General features: G+C 45.0%; 1 protein-coding gene across 6 annotated transcripts in view; it reads left to right on the top strand.

Annotated features, from left to right (window-relative positions):
• The window catches only part of Prok2 (prokineticin 2), a 174767-nt gene that overhangs the window by 70707 nt on the left and 86546 nt on the right, over positions 1 to 17514 (top strand). The window contains exon 1 of one of the 6 annotated variants that reach the window (XR_007212383.1): positions 3057 to 3118. The exons of the other annotated variants lie outside the window; for them this stretch is intronic. The gene's annotated coding sequence lies outside the window, so the exon portion shown is untranslated. Of the gene's footprint in view, positions 1 to 3056; positions 3119 to 17514 lie in introns of those variants that run through there. 6 annotated transcript variants of the gene reach the window in all.

Below are 17514 nucleotides of genomic sequence, written 5' to 3'. Positions count from 1 at the left end.
TTGTCAAGGTGATGATCAGAAGGCGGTCACTGTACCACCAGGCAACAGGTTTCATTTGCATAGCCTGACTACTGCATCCTATGATTCCTGATGGATTTTTGTAGTTCATACGCTAGCCTCCTGGGGCTCAAAGCCAAGGCTATGTGTGCTGCCCAGCTGAGCATATGGGATGGGCTCATGTGCACACACCCCCCCCCCCACAGCCATCACCTTCACTCTAGCAAATAATTTAACCCTCTTGGGACTAAGGTCCTCTACATATAAAATGGGGACAGTAAAAATAACACTCTCAGCGAGGATACAGCAGGTATAGTTTATAGGTGAGGTCCAGAGAGTTTCCCTGAGCTGTCCAAAGTAAGAGGTGAACTCAGGATTTGAACTCATATGGTCTGACTCCTAAGCCCAAATCCTTTACCTTGGTGCTTCACTGTGCCACTGAGGGTGGATTATGTCATAGAGGAGTTGACAGTCCTGAGAATTAGCCTGGTGCCAATTTCCTGTCTATCTGATGCCTACCACTGTGTCTGGCACATTGAAGGAAATCAATAGATGTCACTGGAATGATTAATTGAGTCAGGAGCACAGGTTCTCGGGGAATCAATGGGGCTGAATAGCAGTAAAAGGATGGGAAGGGGGAGGGGGGCATGGAGTCTTGTTACGTAGTCATTTAGGGACCAGCACAATATCCTAGTGAGTCAAAACAAAAACAAAAACAGTAGCTACTGACCTAATGGCAAACCAAGCCAATTATCGCTTTGAGGACTCCCACCTATCCTTGGCTAGGGATTGTCATGTTCCTAAACCTGCCAAATTAAGGGATGGGCGTTAAAGCAGTGGACATTAGATACAGCAGATCTGGAAACACAGACTCAGGCTTCCTCAGATTCAAGAACCACAGGCTCTCTGCTCACTGGGACTGCCAGCTGGAAGCAGCCTGCAGGGAAATTCCCATCAGTCGTGCTGCGCTGCATAGCAAGGCTTAGCTTTTTTTTTTTTTTTTCCTTTTCTAAATAATGCTTTGGGTCTCATTTTTTTTTTTACTGCATTCTGAATCATTATAGAAAATTTGAGAAACATTGCAGAGCTAGAAAAATGCTCTACTTACCCAAGTTCCTGAACTTCAAAGAACTGCTTGGCCCATTTTGTTCTTTTCTAGAAAAGGACCGCTTTTTAATTAGAATTCATTTAATTCACCCTTGCTAGCTCCTACAAATCCAGTAAGGGCTCCAAGGATTCTTTCCCCCCAAAGTGCCTTGGCGTAATAGGAAAGCCCTTTAATAAGATTGTCTACTGTGTCTTCATTTCACTGTCTGGCCTTGTCCAGACATTCATCTGGAGGGTTTCAGCTTATCGTTGTTTCTTTCATGCCATGCCTGTCTTTCATTCTACACGGCCTGCCCTGCAGACCTCAAGCTCTTGTATAAGACTCAGAAGTAGCACTCCACATAGACTGCGGAATCCTTTCTCTTGAAGTTGCAAAAGCCCAAATCCCTCTCAGAAGTACCTAAGAATATGTATCTTCCAAAGTTTCTGCTCTGCCAAGTGATCCCTTAAGGGGGAGAGGGGGGAGAAGGGCTGCCATGATGCATAAAGTGTGCACCTACAAGATGAGCACTGAAAGAGTCCTCTAGAATTCACATGAGTTCCTCATGATTGATTATGCCCCTCTGAACACGTCACCTCCCTAAGGCGGTGGTGTGGTGTGGCGGCAGCGTGCGGTAAAATGCTCTTTACCAACTTTCCAGCCCAAGATGACGAGCTCTTGAAGTGTGAGTGGTCCGTGAGTCAGGTCACACATACAATTCCACTGTAAGCAGTGGCTCCGGAGAGGAGGTGGGGTCCCATTTTCACGGAAGCTCTCAACAATGCCCACTAAACCCATAGACAAGGCCAAACCTTGCCAAGAGCAGCCTGAAGGGGGAAAGGTGCCCCTCCCCCAACAGTATTTCCTGGAAATTTGCCTCCCTGGTGCTTCAGCGTTAATAAGAGCTTAAGGGGGAAAAAAATGGTATTAGGAAACAGTCCTACAATAAGGTAGCTCAAATTACAGAAGTTATCTCCAAGGGTAGCTTGTTAGGAAGCCACATATGAGTTTATAATTAAAGGGGTATTAGAAGAATACATCCATAAATTTCAGAGCCGGGCTTAATTTTCTTGTTTGAAAACTGCCAGGGAAGAGAGGAGATTGCAAATATATGAAATATGAGAAAATGAGACTTAATGAATTCTAAGTTTATTCACTGAAGTATTTAACTATCCAAGCCATCAAGTGGGGGATAATAAATTTGAGTGTGTCATAAGCCTGGACCACTTTAATTCACATTTGTAAAATGAGCTATAAATAAAGGGCTTGATTCAGTGCTTAATTTTTAGAGAGCCGTGCGCGCGCCTACAGGATGTCACACACTGGAGGGAAACGGAAAGGCCTTCCCTGCCCAGGGGGGTGGAGGCTGCCCCAGAGGCCTGGTCCCTGGTGACTCAGCCCCCCTATAGCCTACCTTGTCTTGTCATAGAAGTCAAAACCTGAGTCAGGCCTGGGGGAGGGGGGGGGCGGGATGTGACTCATCCAAAAAGGTAATTAAGGGAAAACAACTGTCTCAGTCCTTCCTGTCTTGCTATAACTGAACACTCAAGAATAGAGAATTCATAAAGAAGAGACATTTCTTTGGCCAGTGAGTTTGGAGGCTGGGAAGTCCGGGAACATGACACATGCCTCTGGTGGGGGCTTCTGCTGCATCATGAATGGTGGAGGGCATCACACAGGAAGACACTCCCCCCGCCCCACCCCCACCCCCAGCCCCATGTGCCAAGATTTAAACCTGATCAGGGCCTCACATTCACTCAGCTCACTTGCTTAGCTGGTACTCTACCTCTTAAGCCATGCCTCCAGTCCATCCTTTTGCTGGTTAGTTGGAGATAGAGTCTCACAGACTGCTCTGCTCAGGCTGCCTTTGAACCCTCATCCTTTGGCTCTCAACCTCCTGAGCATTAGAATTACAGGTGTGAGCCACCAGCACCCAGGTTGGGTCTCTTCCTCTTCTTAGAAGCTCCTTCATTGCTTCCACGTCTCCGTCAGATTGTGGCTACCTCCCAAAAGGACTCACCTCCCACACTAAAGGTGGGAGTGTGAGGACCAAGTTCCCAACCCATTCCAGCCCTATCAAGGACTTTTCACAGAGGTGAGGGCTGAATTGAAGGACACAGGGAAAAGGCAGGGAAGTCCCAAGAACCCTAACTTCACCTAGATGCTAAGGAAGCCCATAGGTTACTATGCCCGGGGGAGTCTCACAACCTGTGCCTAAGCAGTTTGCATTTCTGGGGGAGGGGGAGGCACAGATAACAAACCCAGACACTGATTTTTTTAAAGATAAAGTAGATACAGCTGGGCATTGGTAGCTCAGGCCTGTAATCCTAGCTACTCAGGAGGCTGAGATCTGAGGATTCAGGTTCAAAGCCAGGCTGGGGAAGGAAAATCCATGGGACTCATCTCCAGTTAACTACTAGAAAACTGGAAGTGGAGCTGTGGCTCAAAGCAGTAGAATGTAGCCTTAAGCAAAAGAGCTCGGGGACAGCCCCCAGGCCTTGAGTTCAAGTCCCACAATTAGTAAAAACAAATAAACAAGCCAACCAATCAATCAATAATAAACTAGCTACCCGGACAAGGAAGGCCACTACTAGGGTGGTGATGCTGTGTCTGAGTGAGGAGGAACCAGGTGAGAGAGGAGCAAAGTGTTCTTCATGCCAGGAGCCTGCAGAGGGGTATGCCAGGGTTGTCTGAGGTTGGAGGGATACCCCAGGATCGGCAGGTAAGAAAGAGGGAGGCCTGGAGACACTGGGTTGGGGAGTCAGGGAGAGGATGTTAAGCAGAAGGATGGTAGTGCTATCTGACTTGGATAATAACCGAGCACCCTAACTGCTGTGAAGGGGACACCCAAAAGTGAGAGCAGAGGGACCAACCACCCGGTGATGGCAGCCACCTAGGGAGATTTGGGGGGAAGAGTTGAAGCTGAGCAGTGGGTAAGGTGGAGCTGCTCCCACTTACCCAGCATGCTCTTCTTCCAGCAGGAAGTAAGCATGGGCCTTCACAGTTTTGAGAAAGCTACTACTTGAGAAAAAACACAACTTAGTATTACTATTTTCTCATAATGTTCTGCATTTTCTTCATCTTCTACTTATCACTTTTAAGACTGGAGCAAGAAAGTAAAATTTTAAAAGCTATTCTCCAAAGGAAGGAAAGGCATAGGGAAAGTTGAGCTGGTGTATCTGGAACCAGAGGAAAAGGAAGGGGCTTTGGTATACATTAGGCCCAAAAATGGCTTTCCAGAAAGGCAATGGAATCTGTGGTTGCGTAACTAGAAAAACAATATCTAACATGAGGAAGAATGGTTGTTTGTGTCTTGCATGATTATTTGCCCACACACATAGCACATGCTACCTGATTCCTAAAGAGACTTTAATAAGAGCAGGTGAAAGGGCTAGGAATATGGCCTAGTGGTAGAGTGCTCACCTCGTATACATGAAGCCCTGTTCGCTTCCTCAACACCACATCTATAGAAAAAGCTGGAAGTAGCGCTGTGGCTCTAGTGGAAGAGTGCTAGCCTTGAGCAAAAAGAAGCCAGGGGCAGTGCTCAGGCCCTGAGTCCAAGCCCCAGGACTGGCAAAAAACAAAACAAAATAAGAGCGGGTGAAGGAAAGCAGTATTTTTTTTTCAAAACCTAATTTATAAAGAGCTCGTTCTTAATGAGAAGGTTGAAGGTCTATTGAGATGATTCTGTAATTAAGAATCTGTAACGGAGATGGTAATTTGGGAAATTTTCAAGAGTTAATCACCAAAAAAAAAAATAAAAGCAGAATGCTTTTTAGAAAAGAATGGGCCCAAGAAATATTTAAGAAGAAGGAAAAGCCTTTAATTTTTGTTGTTTCGTTTGCTTTTGCAGACATGTAAAAGCATTTCCCATTTGGTTGGGGAATGAGGAGTGTCTTGTACCAGTAAAAATCTTCCTTAAACTACTCTATGTTTCCCTAAAAACCATTGTCTCCACGTGTTCCCTCTACCCTAGACAAGTTGTCCCTAGAAAAAATGTATCCCAGGGGGAGGGGTATAAGCATTGAGTCTTCTGGAAAAAACATATCCATTCACATTATAAATTAATTTACATTGGCTTATTTATCAGTCTCTTGAGGGGCTGATGAAGAAGTCAGGCCTGCTTTGAACTGCTCAATTCTATACTCACTAAACAGAGCTACAGAAACAAGAATGAAAATGTCAAGTATGGGGCTTGACCTAGGGCTCCCCACCAGTGATGTCCTGTCTGAGTTTCTTTCAGGCTTCCCACTGTGCGTTGTCTAACTCCTGCCAAAATAACACCTGCCACTTGGTAATAAGTTCATAGCAAATATTAGCAATGTTTTGAGCATAGCCCTTAATTGTTTGTTGCCAATTTTTTTTTCAGCATCACTGAAAAGGCTATGCACTATCCATTCCCTGCTAGTACACAAGAGCTTTTTAGTTTGTTCAGTTCATCATGCCAACGTGAAGGCACTTACTAGAGTTCAATCACCGCTGCTTAACTGAATTACTACGGCCTGTTGAACTCGCTCCTCAGAGAGGTTAGACCACGTTCATTGGGAGAAATAGAAACTCTGTTTATACCCAAATAAGCTTCATAGTCACATGACATGAACCTCTAGGGATCATTAACCGGCTGGATCCAAAGTTCCGATGCTGTCATCAGGGCTGCTGGCCTCTCCTCTCTCCAATGGGTTTTCTTCTTACAGCCAAGGAGGAGCAGGTGCTCCACGAACTCCATTTCCCAGAATTCACTTCTGCACAGCTTGGGTTAGGTCTGGGCCATGGAGATGTTGTGTGTGAGATTTGGAAGTGGAAGGAAAGCAGGAGTGGTGTTTCTTTTTAATGCACAAAAGGCAGTGCTAGGCTCGAGGGGGTGGTGGTGTGTCTGGTTGTGTTCTTATTCATATCCACTCACCTGTGGGATTGGACTCAGGTCCATTTCACTTCCAAGACAACTCCATGATGAAGAAAGCCATGTTCGCCTCCAGTTCACTTCCATCATCTGAGATGAGGAGAGGCGGATGTTGGTCCCACTCTCTGAATTCCTTCCCCTTCACATGATTCTGACTGCTCTCCTTCCGGCCCATCTTCCCGTCTCAATGACCAGGTCTACAGACCTCAGATTCTGTCTAAGAAACATGATAATAACCTCACAGTTGAACCATCTCTCAAATGCAAAGGCTAAATCCCTACACACTGGTGTGTGTGTGTGTGTGTGTGTGTGTGTGTGTGTGTGTGTGTGTGTGTGTGTTCAACAGGTTCATCTTTTTTGACCTCAATAGCAGAAAAAATAGTCACACACAAAAATTCACACCTTACAAACTCAGCACCAAAAAAAATTTTTTTTATGACATCTGCTACAGAAAACAAGTGTCTGGGAAAACTTCAACAGACACAGCTGGAAGTTTACACTCTTTCCTGCACTTACATCATTGTGATTGGGCTGAGGACAAGATTCAGCCAGAGATAAATCCCCCAGAAGAGATGGAAGGAGTGGTATGCTCTACCCAACACATATGAAAAGCTATTCACTGGGGCCGGGGGTGGGGGGAGAGAATTTAGTTCCCAGAAGGACAAGGAATGAGTGATGCATAAAATACTATAACAAATCTTATTTAAAATTTAAGAATTGTTATCGGGTGCCAGTGGCTCACATCTATAATCTTAGCTACTCAAGAGGCTGAAATCTGGGTGATTAGACTTCAAAGCCTACCCTGGCAGAAAAGTCCATGAGACTCTATCTCTAATTAACCAGCCAGGCTGGAGGCATGGCTCAAGTGGTAGGGGAATCACCAAGCAAACAAGCTGAGCAAGTAAGTGGCAAAGAGCATATAAATTATTTCTGGAACTTTCCATTCAATATTTTTGGATCTGCATTGACTGTGTGTAACTGGAACTGAGAAGAGTAAAATGGTATCTCACTTTTAACCCCCAGAAAGTGAGGCTCAACTTCAGTTTATTATTTCCACTACAATAACGGCTAGTGAGTATAGGAGCTAGAATTCAAACTCAGGTCATTCTACCTGTGTTTTTAGTTTTGGCCCCCTTTTTTCTATATACCCAAAAGTTGTGTTAAGTTTAAGGATGAACACATGTTCTCTATTATTACCCATGAACAAATAGATCAAGTAGTTTTTTTAAAAAGTACTGCTTTCTCCCTCTCTGCAGAAGGAAATATTTCTATCAGTGGAAAACACATGGGAAGCTTCAGTGTAATTCGCCTCCTCAGCCCTTGGTGAGACAATTTATGCATTCGGGTGTTTTCATAGGGTGTGCAGGGGAACGAATCTATTTTAACAATCCAGAAAGGTTGCGACATTTTTAGAGTCTGGCAAAGAATCTTGCTGCTATCTGAGTGCAGTTGTAACATCACTGTATTATTAAGTGTTTATAATATGTAGCCCTTCCTGACAATAGAGAAGACACTTATACCCTTAACCATGAACAGATTTCGAAATGAACTGGCAGAAAACAACTGCTTAAGTTCTAACACTCTGTATATTTGGAACAGTCAAATTCAATGAGATTTAGGGAGAATTGGACACTTGGGGGTGGGGAGACATGAAAGGTGGTCCCTGTTTTCTGTTCCCTGCTGAAAGTTCCAAGAACTCCCTGGCCCTTCTAGAAACTTTAAGATCATTTTCCATGATGGAGGGGTAGAGAGACACTTGGCTCTTGGAGTTTCTTTGCATGTAAGCAAGTATATTGGTTGAACCTATTAACAGTGCTGGGGATTATTTAATACATCAGAGAAATGTTTACCCTGAATATGCCTCTGTTGGAGCTAGCAAGTCTTTAATCCTAAGGAAGTTGAACTATTGAAAAATCAGACAACTGAGCACTGACGGATCACGCCCATAATCCTAGCTATTCAGGAGGCAGAGATCTGAGGATCATAATTCAAAGCCAGCAGGAAAGTCCATGAGACTCTTGTCTCCAGTAAACGACCAAAACCGTGCAAGTGAAGCTGTCGCTCAAGTGGTAGAGTGCTAGCCTTGAGCAAAAGAAGCTCAGAGAAAGTGCCCTGAGTTCAAGTCTCAGAACCAGCACACAGACACAAAAATCAGACAGAAGAGTCTAGAAAATTAGACATTTCCTTCTCTGTTCTGTTGGCATTTGAAGAGTTGGCTGAAGAAGCCAAGCAAGCCCAAGCTACACCTAAGACTCTACTTTCCAGGCTTCCCTGTTGCCTTTCTTCATAGAAAGATCTGGATATCGAGTTGGAATATCACAGTCGGGTTGCAGGTGTCTGACCTTCCTGCCGAGCAGGTAACTCTCTTCTAAGCTATTTGTTGTTGCCATGACAGAAAAGATGGTTGAGTTTGGAGAGATGAGGTCTTCTCTCCTCTGTGCCCAGTTGCCTCCAGCCTTCATTTCCAAGGAAGTCATAAAGGAAAAAGAGGAGAGATGAGAAAATAGGGTGAGAATGTATACTTTTAAAGAATATCTCCTCTCTGGGGTTTCACAGGTGAGGAGCTGTCTAGGTTGCAGGGGAAAGACCAGAGGGGGGGAGCCTCCTGAAATGTTACCATGGAACTTTAGAAAGGATAGAAGGCCCAGGAAATTAAGACTGCCTTTATATTGAGTGTTTAACCTGGAAACTTACTTTGGAAATTAGATAGTTCTAATCAAAGCCCCTCACTTTAGTTTCAGGACACTTCAGTTCTTTGGGGGGCTGTTGCCTAGGTCTGTAGCCCATCATGTTTTGAGGAAACAGTGAACACGTAAGTGAGGCTCAGAGCAAGCAGCTGTTAGAACTTCTACTCCTATGATGAGTGACACACTTGATAAAAAGGCGAGGGGGTCTTGGGAGATGCTACTTCCTATTGACAGGAAACTTCCGTTTCCCAGCCGGAAGGTAAGTCAGTGGCCAGCGCCCTGTCTCAGGCTCCCCCAATCTCCCCAAGCCTTCCTTTGCAGTGTGAACCTTTAACTGTTCTGGGATTCGACCTGAGACAGGTTCACGGTGAAAGGAGCTTTGTTTTGGAGGTGATTCTGGGAAACCCAGAGGATAGGAGGATAGAGAAGTAAACCCAGGAAAGAAGGTGGACATGCATGGAGGTGTTAGGAACAGCCAATGTGTAGGAGGAGGGCTGAGCCCCTCGCCCATGTATATCATTGCAGGGCACACCTTCACCCCTTGTAGGTTGAGGGGAGCTCCCTGGGTTTATCATCATCATCATCATCAGTTCTGACCTTCCATGGGCTGACAAGGGAGCTCTAGCTGCTAGAGAAAACTCGTAAAGAAGGAAAGGCCAATGGTGGTCACAGCTTGCAGCATGCCTGCGATGGCCAGGATCTGGGAGAGGAGTGAACCAGAACAGGGGCTGCTTTGGGTCAGGTCTGGCAGGGGTCACCCCCCTCTCCTGTGGCCGACTGTCTCCCTGGATCCTAACATGCCTTTCACCCTAGAACCGAAGCTGAGCCTGCCTGAACCCCGAATGCACACTCTTGAGAAGTTTTCCCTCCCAGCCCCAGTGAGGACAGACAATTAATTATTCACTAGCAGCTTCTGCTGCTGGTAACTGTCTCCCTGGCAACCCCAGGCCCAGCGCCACGGAAATGAGATACATGGAAATATAAATATATACATGCACGCATATACATATATATGAGAAAGAGCTTATCATTTCTGATACTTCTTCCTTTAAAAAGATGACTTTTAGGTAATAGGGCGTTTGAAGAGTGAGTAAGCATAACTGGTTTCCTAGGACTTGTATCAAATCAGGGCCCTCGCTGCTCTCCAGGGTCTCCATGATGAGTGTTTCTAGGAGACGGGAGCTGACACTTCCTGCCAACCGAGGTGCCTGCTTCTTTTTATAGCAAATGACGCATTGCCACAGCATGGCCCTCAAAGAGCCTGGCACTGCCAGCTCTCAACCTTGACTGTGCTCACTAACCCTACGCCCCTGCTGTGTGACCTTGGGTGTGTCACCTCCCTGCTCTGGGCCTCGTGGCCTCCTCTGTGAACACAGCAAGCTTGATGTGATTCTCTCCACTCTAAAACCCATTCTGCACGACTGTTTGATTTTCTACCTGGGGTCAGACCCTTCCCTAGATGAGAACTCTGGTTTGTACGTTGGGGAGTCACCTGGTTCACCCCATCATCAGACTTTCAGAACCCCTCCTGTCTTTTCGTGTTTGCTGGAGGGAACCTGGCCTTTCTCCTTTGGGAGAAGGCTCTTGGCAATCAACAAGGTCTGTCCCTCGCTTTAAGACCTCAAAGGCACAAGCCAAGGAATGAACCCTGTTCCCACGTGCTGAGTGCAACTTTCCAACCCAGCTCCATCACCTCACAGGTCTGTGAAGTTAATTAACTTCACTGAAACTCAGTGTCTCATCTGAAAACAATGAGAGAAACCGTTCTGAAATAGTTCAAGGAGATCTATCCATGTGCTAGCCAGCAAACTGGCATTTTCAAAAGAAAGGGATAGGTTAGGGCGTCTGAATTCTGGCTCTTTGTTTCTTCCCTACCCCCCACACCAGCACTGAGGGGTTATTTCCTGCTCTAGTTTGCTTCTGGACTGTACTCCAAAAGCCTATTCATTGGCCTGGTCCCCAGCATGACACAAAACTGGGTCTTGGTGGAATCTTTAAGAAGTAGATGCTGGTGGGAGGATTAAGGCCAGATCTGGTCTCTTTCTGTTTTTCGCTGTCTGGCTGTGATCTGATGGGGTTTGCTCTGAACTCTCTGTGCCCGCGGTGTGCTGCCTTGCCCCCAGTTCAAAAGCAACAGTACCAGCCAATCGGGAACTGAAACCTCCGAAGCTAGGAGCCAGAAATGAGCCTTTCCTCTTCACAGATCGATCATTTCTGGATACTTGTCATGGGAACAGAAAGTTGACTAGTTCTAGCTCTTATAATTCTGCAATTCTTTTTTTTTTTTTTAACTCCTCTGGAGATTCTTAAATCTTTGCAGTTCTGTTTTGTAGATGATAGGGTTTCTGTTTTGTTTCTAGGTACTAAAGGAAGGCATGTTCACTGTAGAAAAAAAAAGCAAAAGAAAAGTAAACATAGAGAGATAAGGAAGACAAGGAGACACAATCTTACACACACACACACACACACATACACACACACACACATCTTCTTTGTACTTACTGCAGGGGAAGGAGGTATTTGGTTGAGCCCACAGAGAGGACATTCTTCCTTCAGTTTTAACATTTTACTTTGCCATTGAACCTCTTGGCACCAGTCCATGGTGAGTACGTGTTACAACACACATATAATTCCTGCAGTGTTGGATGTTTAGGTTATTTTCACATTTTTTGGCATTAAAAATAGCACAAAGGGCTCTGGTATATGTGTCCCACCTCCCTCTCTTTTTAAAAATCCCTTTCAGGCCCCCTAGGGCAGTAGGTGCTTCCTCCTATTAGAGTCTTCCTGAACTCAGGACAGATATAGAAAACAAGTTCAAGGCCCTACTCTTTGGTCTTTGAAGCAGCTTCACTTTCCTCTGCAGAGCGATGGAGTGAACCCCTGTAACACATAGTCACAGGTCTTCTTTTGTATCCAGTTAGTGTTAGCAATGCCCTTTCTCTGGGTCAAGCCCCCAGGGACTCAAGCCCATCCTACTTCCCTGTCCAACTGCCCAAGCCAATCCCATCCCCTTTTTTCCTGGACCAGAGTGAGTTGGTACAGAAGCTCTCTTTCTTCCCCCGAGTTTTGGACCCATGTCCTCTGCAGGTGGACTTTGGAGAAGTGGCCCATCAGGGGCAGTCACACCTTCCGGGCTGATTTTTAACTCAGCATCCTGGAACTTGGCATCAACTGCTACTTAGCTCCCCTTTCTCTTCCTTCTCAGGAAAGAAGAGCCCCCCCCCCCCCCCCACCAAACCCACTGCACCAAACAAACCCATCTCCCTGTTAACCCCTGTCTCTTCAAGAAGTGCAGGCTCCACACAGAAGTTGACCGGGTCCAAGAAAAGCCAGCTTGCCCTCTGAGAACCACACAGAAATGTACAGAGAGAAAGCAATCAGAAGTAGACGAAGCTTCTCTTTGTCTGGGTCCCTATTTTTAAAACATGACTTTCTCAACTCTTTGTTTTTAGCCGGGTGTTAACCTTTCTCGTCATTGGATAAGATAGAGCTAAAGGCTATTTTGGGAGGCAGGATGCAGAGAAATGCTGAAATCTCCTTCCTGGTTCTCTATTCTGAACGAGATGGTACAGCGGAGAGGCTGCTCAGGCTGGGAGAACCTCCCTTGGCAGGGTGGGTGGGGCTGGCAGTGGAAAGCATTCCATATGATTGGGAAAACTTTGGGGATGTTGAGTTGGAAAGCAGATTCATGAAGTAAAGGCAGACTCAATTAGACAGAGATCTTTGGGGACCTGTCTATGTCCAGAAAGAAAAGGGACCTTCTCCAGACACATTAGGCTAGGTGAACCAGGGGCAAACCAACGAGACTTAGAGGCTGGCTATCTTCCACCTTCACCTAGGGTCCCACACCACTGTGGACTGGCAAAGGCTACAAGTCTGACTCTTGTATCTGAGGAACAAGGGCATGACTCCAGTCATAGCCCACTGCCCACTGACACAATGGTGGGGTCCTGCCCTTACATGACTGCCTCTGTTCTTTCTTCTGCATCCTGCCCAATCAGAATGCCATCAAGCTGCAAATATAGCTCCCATGGCTTCCTCATGACTGGCAGAGACCCAAGCATGGCACATTGTGAGGTGCACAATCCAGAGGTAGTCACTAAGCTCCCAGGTTTTAGGGCTCATCTTCCGTTTCTTGCTGGCTGATCTTGGACATGCTGTAGAATTTGTTTTTCAGTGACCCATTCTGAAAACTACTAGTGTGATTAGCACCTGCCTCCTCATGTTCGGTGGCGAGGCGAAGTGCAACAGACCTGCCTGGTGTACTGAATGAGTTCAATGGTATTATGACATTATTCTTGTTCACCAGAAACTGAGTTGTTGTAGTTGTTGTTGTTGTTTTCTAGTAGTATACGTTTGGCTTTTCTCCAGTCAGTTGAGCAAAGGACTTCTCTCTTTGGAACCCAAATGAAGTAGTCATTCTTCCCTGGCTGTTGTGTTAGCTTTCCAAGAAGTCCAACTGCTTTCTGTCTGAAGTCTGAAACTGTTGATATTGTGAAATATTGTGAAATCTGGATATTTCAAGGCCACCTCTGAAGCTCTGTCTTTTTCAGAAGTTTTCTCTCTATTCACCTCTCTACTCATCTGTTCTAATGTGTTCCTCTCATTCTTCCTTCCTCAACCACTTCTCCCAAGTGGTTCTGCACTGTACTGTGGAGTATGAAGATGAAACTGGCTAGAAATCTGAGCTTCGACTCCTTCATTGGTGTTTTAAGCAGACAAAGGGAACAAGTGGGGGCTTCTCAGATCATTCCATGGGCACTACAAAATGCATTGCCAGGTGCAGTACACAGCAAAGAAAGGCACACTGAGGCCTTACTGAGAGCCTGACTTCCATAATTTTTAATTAGACCAACAACACATGATTGCGTAACACACCAGTAAATAACACCCATGCTAGACAGATAAAGCTCTGTTCCTTGGGTCACTCCTATGCCCATTATCCCCACATTATCTCTAATGCACCTACCATCATTTAAAAACAAACAAACAAACAAACACATTTTTATTCTGCTTCTATACCTACCTACTATCATTTTTGTCTGCCTCTCAAAAACTCTTTCTATGTCTTTACATACAGATATCTGGAAAGACAGGACTAAGATTTGTAGTGTCTATGTATTTTTGCTATGCAACAGATTAACCCCTAAGTGGACAGTTAAAACAACAAACATTTATTACTACCCAGTATGTGGGTCGGGAACCTGAGGCCTGGCTCAGCTGCACACTTCTGGCTCAAGGTCTCACATCTGCAGGCAGGTGGGTGATGGTTGGGGTCTTGTGAAGGCAGGAGGCCATAAATCTAAGCCTGTTGACATGGTGGTGGGAAGCCCCATTTCCTTGCCCTCAGGGTCTCCGGAGAGGAGACCTGGATTTCTCCAGGGCAAGAAATGCAGAAGAATGTGAGACAGAACTTGCAAGATAGAAGCCACTGTGTATTCTAACTTGATCCCATAAGTGTCATTCCATCTCATCCTCCATGCTGTATTCCTTAAGCAAATCTATAAATCCAGGGGCTGGAGGGGCATCAGAAGATTGAGACCACAGAGTGTGGAGTTTAGAGGCTGCCAACCAACATTAGTTTACAACATAGTTGTTATACCATACCCAACATCTACATCTTGCTTTTTGTCAGTCAGCACTCTTAGACAGAGATCTATCCATGCTAGAATCATACCACAATTCTGTTTAAGGACAGTGTGGAGATCCATAGTATAGATCAGTGTTTCTCCAACCAACCTTCCTTCCTCCTTTCCTTCCTTCTTTCCCCCCTCCCTCCCTCCCTTTCTTCCTTCTTTCCTTCCTTCTTTCCTTCCTTCCTTCCTTCCTTCCTTCCTTCCTTCCTTCCTTCCTTCCTTCCTCCTTCCCTCCTTCTCTCCCTCCCTTCCTCCTTCCCTCTCTGCCTCCCCTTCCCTCTCCCTCACTCTCCCTCCTTGTTTCTCCATCTTTTCCTGCCTTTCACTTGGACACAGGTTCCATACCTGACAGTATAGGTTGAATTCTTTCTGTGTTGAGAGTCAATAGAGGTCCTCATAAAGTCTCCCATGCATTTCTAGTATGCAGTCAGGGCAGCAAACTACTGGTAGCAGAATTCTGTCATTTATTTGCCCATTTCTGAAATGATTTACCATGCTCAGAGCCCTTCAGGTTTTTTTTTTTCTTTCTAGGATTATGATGTATGCTGTGAAGGAATATCTGTTTCATGCCCACATATAATAAGTAGAATTGTCCACGCACCATACTCCACAGAGTATTTTCCTTCTAGGATCAGTGTATATTTCCTCTCCTGGATGCAGCCAAATGGCCCTCGAACTTCCACTCCCACCAACGTCTTTCTATTTCCCCCACAATCTTACCAGCGTTGAGTTTTTATCAAACTTTTGGATTTAGGCCAATCTGATGTTTGAAAATGGTATTCATTTATATTTCACTGCATCTTCAGAGCCATCTGGTTGTATTCACGGTCACTGCAGGAATCTGATGTAGAAAAATGCTTTTATTTTAGCTTTCTTCCAAGATATCAGAAGATGTGGGGTGATGCTTGATTTCTGCAACGCCCCCCCCAAACTGTTTGACATTTATAGGTCAGAACTCAGCTCTTTTCCTCTTTGCTGCTGCTGCTGCTTTTTTGCATTAAATGATTAAATATGTTTGTTGCTTCATTTTAGAAAGAACAATGCTTCTTTACAACAACAGATTTTTCTCTTTTTACTTTTGTACCCTTCACTTCCCCCAACTCACAGTAGATGGGGGAAATACATGAATGTGTGTTCTTCAAACCATCTGAAGCAATTCACCAATGCCCTGAGGAAGCAGAATGTAGCCTTGAACCTTGTGCTGAGGAATCCTGATTTACCAGCTGACCAGGGTTTTGAGAGTCATATTTTTCTTTTAACATTGCCATTGCATTTTGTGAGTGTTTTTTTTTTGAAGAAAAGAGCTTCATGCATACAAAATGATTATTATAATTATACCCGCTGTAAAAAGTGATTCCAAACAGCCCACCATGGAGTGCTATTCAGAAGCCTAGGGAACAGGGCGGAGAAGCTCCTAGGAAGAAGAGAGAAGGGGTGTCCCTCCTCACCATGCCTTTGAAAGCCAGTCTCCTGGAGAACTGTCTCCACCCCTTGTCTTCACTGTGACCCAGCTAATCTGTCCTCCAGTGAAAAGGAGGAGTCAAGTGTGCTTTATGGAAATCCATCCCTTCTTTTGATTATATAGCCTTTGGGAACTACACCAGAAATAGAATTCTTCTTCTAATAACATTCTTTATGCTGTCCACAACCAAGAAAGCTTGGTTTTCCCATAAGCCCAGCACTATTCTTATTCAGCACCCAAAATGTTATTCTGAGTCTTGTGCACAGCTCTATGAAATGTACAGAATAGGGCTGGGAATGTGGCTTGGTGGTAGAGTGCTTGTCTAGTATGCATGAAGCCCTGGGTTCGATTTCTCAGAACCACAAATACAGAAAAAGCTGGAAGTGGCATTAGGGCTCAAGTGGTAGGATGCTTGCCTTGAGCAAAAGGAAGCCAGGGACAATGCCCAAGCCCTGAGTCCAAGCCCCAGGACTGGCAAAAAAAAAAAAGAAATGTACAGAATAAAGATCAAGACTGAAGTCAAAAGAGCCTACAACATGTTGACCCTCAAGTAGACATTGAGAGTGAATGAAAAGTCATATCCTAATTTTTGTAATTTTTCTGTCAAGGTATGACCTCAGCAGCTAAGACATTTTGTCAGTGCTCACCTTTTTTTTTGGCCAGTCCTGGGCCTTGGACTCAGAGCCTGAGCACCGTCCCTGGCTTCTTCCAGCTCAAGGCTAGCACTCTGCCACCTGAGCCACAGCGCCCCTTCTGACTGTTTTCCATATATGTGGTGCTGGGGAATCGAACCAAGAGCTTCATGTGTAGGAGGCAAGCACTCTTGCCACTAGGCCATATTCCCAGCCAGTGCTCACCTTTTCACAAAATGTCAGTTGAGATTTTCCTGCATCCAGTGTCCCCACTAGATGCTTGCTGAGGCTAGCTGGAAGACTGGCTGGAGACTCTCCTGGAGTACTTTGTTTACCTTGGAATTTGCAGTACTGCCTGGTGGATTAGAATTTGGCATTCTAACAATTGGGACATTGTATTAGGCAAATAAGGCATAATATTCATCCTGCATGTATCCTATTTGCCCTTCCTTTGCCCTGGTGAAAACTGCTCACTGTCTCATCTCACTGAATAAGTGTCAGTTGAAGACAAATGCCCCATATTCAGCATCTCCACAAATGGTAAGTTTTTAATTTCTAAAGTAAATATTTCTTTCATTCAACAGATAGTTCCATTTGGCAGGAGTTCTAGGGTTTAAAATATACATCATTGACTTATTATAGCCTACCTTCAGGTAGCACTACACATACATGCATAGAACTTGACGCTGTACATTCACTTTTCTATCCCTTGTGCTCCTGTTCTCTTACCAGCATGTATGTTATAATCTCTACAGTGGAAGTATTGTTAGCTTGATCTTGAAACAGCAAGTTACGTTCTGTGGAAGTTGTAAGACTAGGAGCTTTACATTTAATGGCACTAGATATTTAAAGTGTTCTTCTAGTAGATTTTGGCTTCTTCATTTTCCTTCTCCTAAAGAACTTCCTGTAAGCTGGGTGTTGGTAGCACATGTAATCCTAGTGACTCAAGAGGAGATCTGGAGGATCACAGTTCAAAGCCAGCCTATGCAGAAAAGTCTGCAAGGCCCCATTTCCAATTAACTAGCAAAAATAAAAAAGACAAGCCATGGCTCAAATGGTAGAGTACTAGCCATAAGCAAATAAGCCAAGCAAGCATAAGGTCCTGAGTTCCAT

This window comes from Perognathus longimembris, chromosome 10, assembly GCF_023159225.1.
Source record: "Perognathus longimembris pacificus isolate PPM17 chromosome 10, ASM2315922v1, whole genome shotgun sequence".
NCBI classification, from domain to species: domain Eukaryota; kingdom Metazoa; phylum Chordata; class Mammalia; order Rodentia; family Heteromyidae; genus Perognathus; species Perognathus longimembris.
The sequence above is the reverse complement of the archived record's forward strand: the minus strand, read 5'-3'. Positions and strand labels throughout refer to the sequence as shown.